The following is a 15,001-nucleotide window of genomic DNA, read 5'->3' on the forward strand; positions in this document are numbered from 1 at the left end:
AGAAGGCCTATGACAAAGTGCCACACATGAGGCTGATAAACAGGAACCCACGGCAAGGTACCACCATGGATAGAAGATTGGCTGACTGGCAGAAGGCAGACAGTGGGGATAAAGGGATCCTTTTCAGGATAGCTGTCAGGAGTTCAGCAGGTGTCAGTATTGGGACTAAAACTTTTCACTTTATAGTTAAAGATTTGGATGAAGGAACTGATGGCATCGGGGCCAAGTTTGTAGACGATACAAAGATAGGTTGGAGGACAGGTAGTATTGTGGAGGCAGGGAGACTGCAGAAGGACTTGGACAGCTTAGGAGAATGGGTGAAGAAGTGATAGATGGAATAGAGCGTAGAAAAATGTGGGGATATGGACTTTGGTAGGAAGAATAAAGGTGTAGACTATGTTCTAAATGGGGAAAGAATTCAGAAATCAGAGGTGCAAAGGGGCTTGGGAGTCTTAGTTCAGGATTCCCTTAATGTTAACTTGACGGTTGAGTTGGTAGTAAGGCAGGCAAATGCAATGTTAGCATTCATTTCAAGAGGACTAGAATATAAAAGCAAGGATGTACTGCAGAGGCTTTAAGGCATTGGTCAGACCACATTTGAAATACTGTGAACAACTTTGGATCCCATATCTAAAGAAGGATGTGTTGGCCCCAGAGAGGGTCCAGAGGAGGTTCACAAAATGATCCCAGGAATGAAAGGCTAAACGTATGATGAGCGTTTGATGGTTGTGGACTTGTACTCACTGGAGTTAAGAAGGATGAGGGGGATCTCCTTGAAACCTATTGAATACTGAAAGGCCTGTATAGAGTGGACATAGAGAGAATATTTCCATTAGGAGAGTCTAGGATCCGAGGGCACAGCCTCAGAATAAAGTGACGTCCCTTTAGAACTTGAGATGAGGTGGAATTTCTTCAGCCAGGGGTAAATTGGTTTATTTACATCTGACTGAAGAAGGCACCGAGGTACAATGAAAAACATTGTTTTGCATGCCATCCATACAGATCATTTCATCACAAGAATTATTCATTCTGTTATTGTTTTCCCTTGTACTACCATGCATTGAGGTAGTAGAAGGGAAAACAATAACAGAATGAATAATTCTTAGAATCATAGAATTTAGATTTAAAAGAGTAGAATGATTATAATAGAAGTAATGAGAAGATCTGCAGAGATGAGCTTGGAATGAGTCGCCATTATCTGGTGCCATCTTATCTTGATCTTGAGGGTGGTGAATCTGTAGAATTCGTTGCCATGAAGGACTGTGGGGCCAAGTCATTGGTTGTACTTAAGGCACAGATTAATAGGTTCTTGATTGGTAAAAGGGTTAAGGGTTACCGGGAGAAGGCAGGAGAATGGGGTTGAAAAAAAAAGTCAACCATGATCAAATGGCAGAGCAGACTTGATGGGCCAAATGGGCTAAATCTGCTCTTATGATCTCACAAATACCCTGCACGTAAGGCAGTGAGAGGGGCAACAACAATGTAGGAACCACAAGACACAAAACATTGCAGTTCTGACATAGAACCCTACAGCACAGTACAGGCCCTTCAGCCCAGTATGTTGTGCCGACATTTTATCCTGCTGTAAGATCTATCTAATCCTTCCCTCCAACATAGCCCTCCATTTTTCTATCATTCATGTGGCTATCTAAGAGTCTCTTAAATGTCCCTAATGCATCTGCCTCCACAACCTCTGCCGTCAGTGCGTTCCACGCACCCACCACTCTCTGTGTAAAAAACCTACCTCTGACATCTCCCCTATACCTTCCTCCAATCACCTTAAAATTATGCCCCCTTGTGTTAGTCATTTTTGCCATGGGAAAGAGTCTCTGACTGTCCACTCGACCTATGCCTCTTACCATCTTGTACACCTCTATCTAGTCACCTCTCATCCTCCTTCTCTCCAAAGAGAAAAGCCCTAGCTCACTCAACCTATCCTCATAAGACATGCTCTCCAATCCAGACAGCATCCTGGTAAATCTCCTCTGCACACTCTTTAAAGTTTCCACATCCTTCCTATAATGAGGCGACCGGAGCTGAACACAATAATCCAAGTGTGGTCTAAACAGAGTTTTATAGAGCTGCAACATTACCTCTCAGCTCTTGAACTCAATACACTGACTAATGAAGGCCAAAACACCATACGCCTTCTTAACAAACCTATCAACCTGCGCGACAACCTTGAAGGATCTATGGACTTGGACCCCAAGATCCCACACTGCTAAGAGTCCTGACGTTAACCTTGTATTCTGCCTTCAAATTCGATCTTCCAAAGTGTATCACTTCACACTTTTCCAGGTTGAACTCCATCTGCCACTTCTCAGCCCAGCTCTGCATCCTATCGATGTCTTGTTGTAACCTATAGCGACCTTCTACACTACCCACACCACCACCAACCTTCGTGTCATCTGCAATCTTACTAACCCACCCTTCCACATCCTTATCTAAGTCATTTATAAAAATCACAAAGAGCAGGGGTCCCAGAACAGATCCCTGCAGAACACCACTGGTCACCAACCTCCAGGCAGAATACTCTCCATCTACCACCACCCTCTGTCTTCTATGGGCGAGCCAATTCTGAATCCCCACAGCCAAGTTTCCCTGAATCCCATGTCTCCTGACTTTCTTAATGAGCCTTCCATTAGGAACCTTATCAAATGCCTTACTAAAATCCATGTACACCACATCCACTGCTCTACCTTCATCAATATGTTTTGTCACATCCTCAAAGAATTCAATCAGGCTCATGAGGCACAACCTGCCCTGCACAAAGTTATGCTGACTGTCCCTAATCAGCCTATGCTTCTCCAAATGCCCATAAATCCTGTCTCTAAGAACCTTCTCCAGTAATTTGCCCACCACTGAAGTAAGACTCACTGGTCTGTAATTCCCAGGATTATCCCTATTCACTTTCTTAAACAAAGGAACAACATTTGGCACCCTCCAATCATTTGACACTACTCCTGTGGCCAGTGCGGATGCAAAGATCATCGCCAAAGGCACAGCAATCTCTTCCCTCGTTTCCATAATAACCTTAGGTATATCCTGTCCGGCCGTGGGGACTTATCTATCCTAATGTTTTTCAAAAGTTCCAGTACATCCTCTTTCCTCATGTCAATATGCCCTAGTGTATCAGCCTGTTGTACACCATACTCATAAACGTCAAGGTCTCTCTCTGGTGAATACCAAAGCAAAGTATTCATCAAGGACCTCCCCTATCTCTTCCAACTCCAGGCACGTTTCCTCTTTTATCCATGACCGGTCCTACCCTTGCTCTAGTCATCCCCCTATTCTTCACATATGTGTAGAATGCCTTGGGGTTTTCCTTAATCCTACTTGCCAAGGCCTTCTCATGCCCCCTTATAGCTCTCTTAAGTCCATTCTTAAGCTCCCTCCTGGCTACCTTGGAACTCTTCAGAGCCCTGTCTGATCCATGCTTTCTAAACCTTAGGTAAGCTTCTTTCTTCCTCTTGACAAGATATCTAACATCTCTTGTCAACCATGGTTCCTTCACTTTACCATCCTTACCCTGCCTCAGTGGGACAAACCTATCCAGAAGCCTATGCAATTACTCCCTAAGCAACCTCCACACTTCCATTGGGCACTTCCCCACGAACATCTGTTCCCAATTTACACTCCCAAGTTCCTGCCTAATAGCATTATAATTCCCCCTCACCCAATTAAATACTTTCCCATGTCATCTGCTCCTATCCATCTAAAAGGCTATGGTAAAGGTCAAGGAGTTATGGTCACTGTCTCCAAAATACTCCCCCACCGAGAGATCTGAAATCTGATCAGTCTCATTGCCTAGTACCAGGTCCAGTATGGCCTCTCCTATAGTCGGCGATGAAATGAGAATAAAAGATATGAAAGAAAATTCTGGACATACCTTGTGTGTATGGCAGCATTCTAGAGAGAGGAAACGGAGTTAGTATTCCAGGCTGATTATCTTTATCAGATAAACAAAGGACTGCAGATGCTGGAACCTAGATGAAAAAAACAAGAAGATCCTGGAGAGACTCAGGCGGCCAGCCAGCATCCATGGAGAAAAACAGGTGGTCAACGTTTCAGGTCAGGACCCTTCTTCAGGACTGAAAATAGGAAAAGGGGAAGCCCAATATATAGGGGGGGGAAGCAGAGCAGTGATAGGTGGACAAAAGAGGGGAGGTAGGGTGGGCACAAGGTGCTGACAAGTAGATGCAGGTAAGAGATAGTGATAGGCAAATGTGGGGGAGGAGGGGAGAGCAGATCCACCAGGGGATGGGTCAAAGGTAATGAGGCAGGTGACATGGGGGAGGGGAAGAGACAAAAAGGAGAGAGAAAAAAATTGGCAAGGAGAAAAAGAGAGGCTAAGAATGGGAAGAAAAGAAGCATGGTTGGGGGGGGGGAGTTGTGGGGATTACTTAAAGTGGGAGAATTCAATTTTCATGCCATTAGACTGCAAGGTTCTAAGACAGAAAATGAGGTGATGTTCCTCCAGTTTGCACTTGGACTTCTCCTGGCTGTGGAGGAGGCCATCACTGATGGAGTAGGAGGGAGAGTTGAAGTGACTGGCAATGGGGATATGCAGATCACAGTTACGGACAGAGTGCAGGTGTTCTGCAAAACAGTCACTTAGTCTGCGTTTGGTCTCACCAGTGCAGAGGAGGCCACCTGAAGGACCTGTCGTGCATTGCCTAAAAGTTCTTATTTTACCACCACAAAATAACCTCAGGCGCATGATGCAAATGTCAATGAGTCCTCCTGATTTTACGGTCCTGATGTGGATTTCTCTAAATGCCTTTAGATGCTCTCCCATAAACGTCAGGATGGGCAATTCCCAACATCTCCTATAGCTCGCTTCTGAAACCATGCCACTAAGTTTTGTTATGTACACTTTTATAAAGATCTTGATCTGCACTGCCTGAAGTTCCAAATGTTCAGTCTCCTATAGGTTTCTTCTAAACATCTGGATGTGCCCTCCCCTGTGCAACATTCACTCCCTAATACGACTTTGTATATACACACTTAAAGATCCTGAAGTGTGCTCCCACAATGGTCCTGATGTATGCTCTGCTGAACATCCAGACGTGCACTCCACTACAGATCCTGTTGCAATACACCCCAAATATAGTCACGTCCGCTCTGTCAAAGATCCTGAGATGCCCTCCCTTAAATGTCCTGATGTGTCTTCCAGCAAAGGTAAGATATCTTTATTAGCCACATGTACATCGAAACACACAGTGAAATACATCTTTTTGCATAGTGTTCTGAGGGCAGCCCACAAGTGTCGCCACGCTTCCAGCGCCAACACAGCATGCTCACAACTTCCTAACCCATACGTCTTTGGAATGTGGGAGGAAACTGGAGCACCTGGAGGAAACCCACGCAGACATGGGGAGAATGTACAAACTCCTTACAGACAGTGGACGGATTTGAACCCAGATAGCTGGCACTGTAAAGCGTTGTGCTAACCGCTACACCACCGTGCCTGCCCCCTACACTACCGTGTCAAAGGTTATGCTGCATACTCTCCTTAAGATCCTGATGTTTACTCCTGCAAACATGATATGCATATCCACTAAGATCATGCTATGCCTTCATCTGATAATATAATCCCACAAATATCCTGAAATGGGAACTCCCATCAAGGTCTGGATGAACACTAATGCACAACAAGATGTTTAGAGGTGGTCACTTCAGGATATTTGCAGGAGTAAACATGAGAAGCTTTAAGGCAATGTGCATCTGGTAATCAGGATGTTTGTAGGAATAAACATCAGAAGTTTTAGGGGAGTGTAGTTCCAGATGTTTCGTGGAGCCAGCAGCAGCATATTTGCAGGAATATACACTAAGACCTGTTGGGGAGCATGCATTGGAAATGTCCTGATTCGCATTCCTTGAAAGGTCCAGATGTGCGTTGTCATTAGGTTAGGAATGTGCATTTGGGCATAGGTTCAGATGTAAACCATCACCGAGGTCCGGGTATGTACTAACACACAGTCCAGATGTGTGCCTCCACCAAGATCTGGAAGTGCACTCTCACACAGTCCAGATATGAGCTGTCACCAAGTTTTCCATAGTCACCTGCTGATATGCACTTCCTTAAAGGTTCTGAACTCCACTGCACTCCACTAAAAAGAAAGATGAGCCTCTCCCTAAATATACTGCTGTGAACATTCTTAAATGTCCTGGTGAACTCTCCTAAAGGCTTTGATGTGCCTTCAAACAAAGGCCGTGATCTGCACTCCCTTAAGCCCTGATGTGCTCTTCTGGAAAGGTCCAGATGTGCACTTCCCTGAAACACCCTGGGAGAAAACAGGAGCACCCAGAAGAAACCCAGGCACAGGAAGAACATGCAAACAACACACAGGTAACAGTCAAGCTCTAAATTTAGCCACTGCATTGAGGTCACAATGTTCCTTCTCTACAGCCTAGATCCTGACACCCAATGCCTGAAGGTCCTAATGGGCATTGTGTTCAAGATCCTGATGGGTGCTGATCCAAGGTCCCAATTTTTAGGGAAGGAATCTTAATGCAGTGAGCACTTGCTACTTGCAATAATGCTTACCAGGACATCAGTGCAGTGCCCCTAAAGTGAAATCATGCAAAGCTTGTGATGTGGAAGCAAAGAGTGAGGTTTACAGTCATAGAGTCATACAGCATGGAAACAGGCCCTTCAGCCCTACTGGTCCATGCTAATCCATTCTCATCTAAGCTAGTCCCATTCGCTCACAGTAGCCCATATCCTTCTAAAAATTTCCTATCCATGTACTTGTCCAAGTACCTTTTAAATGTTGTTAATATACCTGCCACAACCAGTTTCTTTGGCAGCTCATTCCATATATGAACTACCTTCTGGATGAAAAACTTGCCCTTCAGGTTCCTTTTAAATCTCCCCCCTTTCACCCTAAACCTATGTCCTCTAGTTCTTGATTCCCCAATCCTGAGGAAAAAAGTGTGGGCATTCACCCATTCTGTGCCCCTCATGATATTATGCACCTCTATTAGATCACCCCTCATTCTCCTACGCTCCAAGGAATAAAGTTCCAACCTGCTCAACCTTTCTCTATAACTCAGTCCCTCGAGTTCTGCCAACATCCTCATAAATCTCCTCTGCACCCTTTCCAGCTTAATGGTATCTTTCCTGTAGCAGGGTGACCAAAAGTGAACACAATGTTCCAAATGCTGCCTCACCAATGTCTTGTACATCTGCAAAATAACATCCCAACTTCAGTACTAAATGCCCTGACTGATAAAGGCCAGTGTGCTAGACACTTTCTTCACCACCCTGTCTACCTGTGACGCCACTTTCAGGGAACTATGTACTTGTACTCCTAGCCCCTCTATCCTACAACACTCCACAGTACCCTACCATTCACTGTGGAAGTCCTACTCTGATTTGTCTTCCCAAACTGCAACACCAAATTAAATTCCATTTGCCATTCTTTGGCCCACTTAACCTGCTGATCAAGATCCCTCTGCAATTTCTGATAACCATCTTCACTGTCTAATTCCTGATAAGCATGTTTACTGTCACAGAGTCTTTTTAGTTCTTCCCTTCTCGAACTTCTCTACAACAATGACACCGTTGACTGCAACAGGAGCAGATTCTACATGTTTTTCTGGAGTCGTTGCATTTCTGTATGACCTTCTCTCTCTTTATGAACACCTTTAAGGATGAAGAATCTATAGGGATTGTGCACAGGTCCAACATGGAAAAAGTAATTTGCAAATTGATGAAAGCCACTGCTGTATATGTGAGTTAGAGGCAGAGAAAAAAACAAAACAAGGACATATTATGAGCATTGAGGATGGTAGAAAAAGAAAGACAGGAATGCTGAGAAAAAGTCCTTAATGCAGGGGAAATGAATACAATACAGGTAGTGCACTTGTATTCAGGCTGAAAAAGCTGAATATCAGTGCAGTGAGGCTAAGAAACAGAGAAGGCCAAGGAATGGCTGACAAAAATGGAGCAAAAAAATGCATACTGCCCTATCTGTTTTACAACATGCCCATACTGACTGGGCACATCATCCCACAGACAACACTAAATAGCAACGCAGAATAAGTAAATAACAGTCTGTGCTCTCACCCCAGAGAGGCAGAATGCATGCCTTTGGGAATTGAAATTCTGAGAGGTAGGTTGAACGTAGGTGAAGAGATTAATTGGGATGATCTTGATGATAAAGCTAGTAGATGCCTTGATGATGATTATGAACTGTGGAATGAAACCCATCCTCACCTGCCACTGGAACCATGAGCTCTGTGCCTGTCTATGGTGCCTTAAATAATGACGCAGGCAGATGGAGCTCTGACTGGATACACCTTGATATACTTCATGCTTTATTTCCCAATCTAGTTAGCTAACATGATAAAGGAGGTACCCGTGTACAAAGGGACTGAGGGACCATGTGTTACCTTAGTGTCAGTACTCTAACAAAGGGTACTGCATGGACTGGATAACAGAGAAATCATTAAATTGTGATGGATGTATCTAGACCCAATATTCTTTTCAGAACTGCCACTGGTACAGCAAAGGGCTGGCAGAACCCCAGATTATATAAAGGTAGCCATGCTGGCAACATCAGGTATTATAGAGAGGACCCCATGAAAGGTTTAAATAAGTGTAGAAAAAGACTAGATGAACATCCAGTAGCTTTTGCCAACAGAGTGTGGAATAATTTTAGTGTGATATATGAACTAGGGTAGATAGAAAGAACCAACCTACCAGGAATTAACCAGACCTGCTGGGTACAAACATCAGCAGTTCACCTGAGCACAAAAAAAATAGGAGCAGGGCAGGCCTCCAGGACCCTCAAGCTTACAGGAACAGCAATATGCCTGGACTTGTCTTTGCAAGAATTTCATAGCCCATCCATATTTCACTCGCGATTAGCTCTAGGTTTGAGCTCCTTCCCTTGACCAAAATGCTTCATACGATACTGTATGTAGATGACCTGCTGCTCCAAACAGTGAGAACATTTAAACTGTTAAAGGAATGTTTTCAACTCCTCCAGAGAGTATAACTTAACCCTAAGAAAGCAGAAATAATAAGCAAATAGATACTATATTTAGATTTAGTGATCACACGGAAAACATGAAATAGAACAAAAATGAACGCAAACTGTCGTTAACTTGGCATTGTCCAAACTCTGAAATCACTCCAAGAGTCAGTGGGCTTTGCTAGAGTCACACTGATGGTTTGTGCAGAAAGTTACCCCTTTGTATCATTTGTTGAAAAAAAACGTGGGGCTGGTCAGGTCTCTAGAACGTATTGCAGTTGCTGCACAATGAGAGGCTTTGACTACAGCATCAGCCTTACAATTACTAGTCCCAAACACTACATGCTAAACAGTGAATTTAAATTATCAGGGTGAACCCCATGAATGTCATATTTTGACATCTAAAGCTCCCACAGAACCTTTCATGTCAATAACATTAGACTGGGTTGGGAGACAGGGAGGAGGCAAGAGGAGCACCATTAAAATTTTTTATTGATAGTTCTACCACTGTGGAAGAAGCAGTGAGACAAGCAGGATTCGGAATAAATGCAAGATCAGGACAAAGTGGATTTTGCTCGCTTCACTGAAATATTTCCACCCATGTTAAAGCAACGTCCAATTATGGATACCAGTACATTTTAACCATCCACCCAACCGCAATCATACTGGAGTACCTCCCATCACTGGACCTAGGCCAATAATGAAGGTAAGATTCTGTTTTGTTCAGAACATAGCTAAAATCTGCAGGTGAAAACTTCCCAAACGGAGCTCAGCATGGGAAGTGTGCGATCATACACTTTTTTTTAAGAAGAGGAATCCAGACTATTATATGAAAGGACTGAGAATAACAGATAAGCAAAGTACAGAAGAATCTGGGCATGCTTCTGCATATATTGCAAAAGGTTACCAAGCAGATGCAGCAAGTGGTTAGGAAGATAGGTGGTATCTTAGCATTAACTACAAAAAGATTAGGAGTTTAGTAAAAGGAAAGTGTTGTTAACATTGTAAAGGGTACTGGTGAGGTTGCACCTGCAAAATTGTCAAGTTTTGATTCCTTTATTTAAGAAGTTATATAGTGGAATTGGAAGCAGTCCAAAAGAGATTCATTTGGCTAATTTCTGGGGTGAGCAAGTGGCTAATGAAATTAGATCTATATTCTTTGGCATTAGGAAGAAAGAGGGGTCATCTTATTGGAGCATATAAGATCCTGAGGGGGCATGACAAGGTAGATATTGAGATATTTGCATTTAAAACTGAGGTGCATAGGAATTTCTTCTCACATCGTGGTAAATCTCTACCCCAGAGAGTTTTGGGAGGCTAGATCGTTGGAGTTATTTAAAGAAATAGATAAGTAGATATTCTTTTAAAGATCAGGGAAGTGAGGGCTACGGGGAACTGGAACAGAAGAGGGAGTGAGACCTGGAGAAGATCATCCGTGACCATAGGGCTTGAGAGGACTCCTCCTCTTCCTCATTCTCATGGGAAGTTGCCTGTCTTTGCTGGGATTCAAAGGTTTGATAAATTGAAAACAACAAGATAATTAAATCTGTTGTGAGATAAGAAACAAAAGGTCCACTTTGAAACACATCTCGTGGCATTCAAGGCCTCATAAACAGAGCTAGTTGTCACTATGGTAGGTTAAGACAGTGAAATACCTATCAAGTGAGATTTGATTGTATGATCCACATGCAGAATATGTCAGAAACAATCAATTTCAAGCTTCTTTTTTCCTGATGGCTCATTATCAATAACAAGGATGCTACTCAATTGGTGAAGTAAAAGATGGAAGTGATAGTGTAATAATCAAAAGTTCAGCTGCAATGGGAAGAAGCTTGAGAAAATGAGTTGGACCTGGACTGGAACATTGATGTGGTATCTTAAGAAAAGGAGGGAGATGCATCTTGGAAATGAATTATTTCCTTAATGAATGCTGGAACAGCAGGAGAATTTAGGATTACAGTGAGAACCCATGAGTAACACTCAGAAAGCAGGAAACCTGGATTTGGGATGCAGAGAACAAAGGAAAGCCATAAGCCTGACACCCATTATCTTGTCTTGATGGGATAATATTCACTGCAAGCTGTGAGGGAGACATACAAGAGGCACAAAAAAGACGGGTTGTACCTAACTGGAAAGGGATGAATATCCTTGCAGGGCAGCTTTCTTCATGCTGCTCAGGAGGGTTCAAACTAATCTGGCAGGGGGTTAGGAAGTATAGTGGTAGGACAGCAGGTGGGGAGACTGACAGGATATGTCATGCAAGTCCAAAGTTTAGAGCAGACAAAGGCAAGTCAGGGAGCACAGGAAGGCTGGCAGGCTCAACTGCATTTACTTTAATGAAAGGAGTCTCACACTAAGTCAGATGAGTTTAGAGCATGGATCACTACTTGGAATTATGATATTATTGCAGTCACAGAAACCCAGTTGAGGGAATGCTAGGACAGGTGATTCCAATTCTTAGAGTATTCTGAGTTACAAGCCTGTGTCCAAGAGTTAGGACGAATAACTCCACAACATACCCTGTAGAAATGGGAGAGCCAATATGGTCACTTCAATTTGGAAGACAGTGATTAAAAAGCATGTTATTTTGACTATAGTTTCCTCAAAATTACTAATCAACACCTTTCTTTAAAATCAGATTTAATTGATCTAAGAGCCTACATGATGCAATTGTTGCTTTGTCAACTGCTTTAGGAATAGATCATGTCGACATGGGAGAAAAGTTGCATCAAACGAAACACAAGCAGCTATTTCAACTTTCTGACTGATTGCCATCATTGTTCCCCTGTTACTTAGCCTTCCTCCTTACTATGCCGAAATTGCTACCTTGTTTTGATCATTTTTTTGGTAGCTTGTGCTCATGCTCCATACTTTGATGTTTTACTTTTACAGTGTATATGCATGTGTGCTTAAATCTAATGAATATTTATCATTTCATCCAATTTATTCCCAAATTCAGCATTCCCATATGCTGCCTCTCAGCAATTTATTTAAAATTAACTTTTTTTTCTCCCAGGGTAAATTGTTTGTGGACAAACGTGGACAATTCAATCCTCTGGAGTGACAAACGATACGCTGGAGGAACCAAGCAGGTCAAGCAGCATCTGTGGAGGGAAATGGACAGTTGACATTCCGGGTCAGATACCTTCATCTGGACTGAAAGAATGGAGGGGAGATAGCTAGTGTAAGAGTGAGCCAAAAGCTGGCAAGTGATAGGTGGATCCAGGTGAGGAGGGGTGATTGGTAGATGGGGTCAGGTGGGGGAGGGAAGGGAATTGTGGAGATAGCAACAAGAGGCTGGGAGGTGACAGGTGGAGACAACAGAGGGCTGCAGATTATGGAATCTGACAGGAAAAAAAAGGAACCGAATAAGGGAGGTATACTGGTAGACGGGAACTGTGGGGTGAGGGGTGAATAAGGAACCCAATGGGTGGAGTCCTTGAATGATGAGTGGATGGGGGAGGGGAAATAAACTGGATGATCGGGGCTACAGGGTTTGAAAGAAGTGAGTGTGTGGGAGGACCTGGGTGGATCAGAAGGAGAGAAAAAGGGACAAAGGGGGAGCAGGAACATTGATAAGGTGGCACAGTGTCACTGCAGGTAGTGCAGTTGAGTTACAACTCCTGCAATAGGGTTCAATCCTGACCTCTGATGCTATCCATGTGGAATTTGCTTGCTCTCCTTGTGACTGTGTAGATTTCCCCAGGATGTTCCGGTTTGCTCTCACATACCAAAGACTTGCTGGTTGTTGGATTAATTGGCAATTATGAATTATCCCGTGTAAGTGGCTCCTGGAAGAATCAGAGCCACTTAATGGGCATGTGTGAGAAAACAGATGACAGTGAAATAAGTAAGGGGATGGGATGGAACTGGGAACTGGCACAAACTGATTGGCTTCCTATGTTGTAAAATAATAAACACATTGTGAGGATGGAAAAATTTGGATGAATGATTTCTAAATGAATGTAAAATATACCAGAATGCCTGAGAACAGCCATCGATAGTAATTAATGAAGTTAAGAAGAGATAATTGGACCAGGCATCAGAGGCACAACACATGTGAAAATTAAGGTATCTGGCACTATAGTAGCAACATTCCCCCCCCCACCGCCCACCGCCTTTTGGTTTTCCCTTACCTCTCTGGTCCTTTTATCCCTTCTCTTTCCCTTTCCCCACCCTCACGACCTGCTCATCACCCACACCTTCCTCCCTCTGGTTCCCCACCTCCTTCCCTTTATTCCATGGTCTACTGTCCTCTCCTATCAAATTCCATCTTGTTCAGCCTTTGCCTCCTCCACCTATCACCTCACAGCTTCTCACATCATTCCCATTGCCCCCCTCCCCCACCTACCTACCTTCCCCTCTTCACCTGGATTCACCTAGCACCCACCAGCTCGTGCTCTTCACCACGCCCCCCCCCCAACCTATTATCCTGGCATCTGCCCTCTTTCTTTCCAGTCCTAATGAAGCGTCTCGGCCTGAAACATCAACTGTCCATTTCCCTCCATAGATGCTGCCTGACCTGCTGAGTTCCTCCAGCATTTTGTGTGTTGCTCCAGATTTCCAGCATTTGCAGTCTCTCGTGTCTCCTGTTGGCACTACAGTAGCATGCAAACACCAAGAGCAGGTTTCAAACCTAACATAGGACATTGGGTTCACTAACCTAACCAAAAATGATCTGGTCACCTCCAGTGGTCATATCCAAACTACTAAAATATGATGATTTTAAGTCTTGATGAGATTATCATCTGATCTCCCACATCCTAATGCTTTTACCGATATTGAATAAAAGCTCATTCCTGCTACAAAACCACTCTCCACGTGACCTTAATCCAAAATAAGATGGCATAGTTAGCAGGGTCCAGTCAATAAGCCATTACGTGGCGTGCAAACTGAGCAAAGGAGTGAATCCATTGCAATTTTACCACCCATAGTTAGGTCTGTTGTAGCAATGACTACAGGCTTGTGACAGAACAATAAAAACGGAATGGATAATTGTGGATGGCAATGTTTACACTTGTGTGTCAGGACCTGCTTTGAGAAGATGTGGATGGCATGGGGTGGAGGGGGCACAGATTGTGGAACTTGGTTACATGCTGAACAGCATGCATCATGCCGAGGAGGGTGAACACTTACTTAGCAGGACATTCAGTAGGATGTGTATCACTGTGTAATGCAGTGGGTAACAAAGGATAGCTTTGGTGCTTGTCAGACTGGACACCAAGGGAGCAGGTACAGCTATTGAACAGGACATTATACAGATGCAAATCCTGATGAGATAGAGTCTGTGCATGCAAGTAACTAATAAAAGCAAAAGTAAAGAAAATTCAGGTTAGGGAAGTATAAACACTTGCAGGGCTGATCCTGGACTTGACCTTAATCCCTGCAGAGTAAAGCACCTATAGTGAAGGGTGCACTGGTGCCAGAGAGTAGTATGCCCAGCACCAAGATACCTGGCAGTGTGGAAGTGAGAGTAGCAAACCTAATGGAATGTAACTGGGTATCAAAGGCATAATGACATAGGGTAGGGCACAAACAGTGCACATATTCACAAACTCAAGAAAGCACAATATATAAAGGACAAAAGCAGGTCAGAACACAGAAGAACATTGGCAGTGGTGTAAAGGGGAATCAAAGAGCAGGACATATAAAGCAAAGTTATCTTATGCCAACTGTATATGGAAAGGCGGAACATGTGTCAGGCTCACCAAGAGGGCAATAGCACATAGGTAGCAGACCTACAGAATAAATGGAACAAGTACAAGGAGATTGTGTAAGAGGAAAGGAAAAGATACAAGGTCCAAATGGAGCACTAACAGAGAGAAAGGGACAGGTATGAGAAGGATACAGAAGGACAAGAACTAATAGGAGCGCTAATGAGGCTAGGACATACCATATACCATGAATGGTAAGGTCCTAAGGAGTATTGAGGAACCGAGGGACCTATGTGTGCAAGTCCAAGGATCCTTGAAGGTGGCAGCGCAAATAGATAATGTGGTGCCGGCCAGCTACTCACA

The sequence above is a fragment of the Pristis pectinata genome, chromosome 6 (genome assembly GCF_009764475.1).
Source record: "Pristis pectinata isolate sPriPec2 chromosome 6, sPriPec2.1.pri, whole genome shotgun sequence".
NCBI classification, from domain to species: domain Eukaryota; kingdom Metazoa; phylum Chordata; class Chondrichthyes; order Rhinopristiformes; family Pristidae; genus Pristis; species Pristis pectinata.